Source organism: Arabidopsis lyrata, assembly GCF_000004255.2.
Source record: "Arabidopsis lyrata subsp. lyrata unplaced genomic scaffold ARALYscaffold_1, whole genome shotgun sequence".
Classification (NCBI taxonomy): Eukaryota; Viridiplantae; Streptophyta; class Magnoliopsida; order Brassicales; family Brassicaceae; genus Arabidopsis; species Arabidopsis lyrata.
Window position 1 is genome coordinate 10,605,287 of NW_003302555.1, and position 823 is coordinate 10,606,109.

Genomic DNA, 823 nt, shown 5'->3' on the forward strand with positions numbered 1-823 from the left:
TGCAAATGATGAGTTTGGCTATTACCATGATAACAAAAAAAAGAAAAAATTGACGGTTTTCTGCAGTCTAATGAAAGAGCTTTTGGTAAACGTAAAAATAATTTGCTGATTAAAAAGTTTTAGTATGACTTTTATAACGAAAAATGATCAAAATAGAAGATTTTTTGCAGCCTGATGTTAAAGTTATTGATTCGCAGAGAAATCATTTGCTAATTGATGAGTTTGTGGCAATAGCCATGATAACAAAAAAAAAAAATTGACGGTTTTCTTCTGGCTATAACAATTGTAACAATAAAAAAGAACAAAATAGATACTTTTCTATAACCTAATGAAAGATTTCTTGATAAATGTAGAAATTATTTGTTGATTTATGTGTTTGGCTATAACCATGATAACAAAAAAGTGAGCAAAATTGACGGTTTCTTGGAGCCATATGAAAGAATTGTTATTAAACGTAATAATCACTTTCTGATTTATGATTTTGGCTATAACTATAATTAGAAAAAAAAAACAAAAGGAGCAAAGTTGATGGTTTTCTGAAGTCTGATGAAAGAGTTCTTGATAAACGTATAAATCATTTACTGAAGATGAGTTTGGCTATAACAAAGATAACAAAAAAACATGAGTAAAATAACGATTTTCTGGAGTCTAATGAAAGAGCTTTTGATAAATGTAGAAATCATTTGTTGATTGATGAGTTTTTGATAATTATGTTGAATCCGGATCTCAGTATTACCATTGAGATGCTTTGTTGGTAATTACTTTTTTATTTTTTTTGTCGTCCACAATCAAAACTCTAAAATTTTCGACGGAACGTTAACTG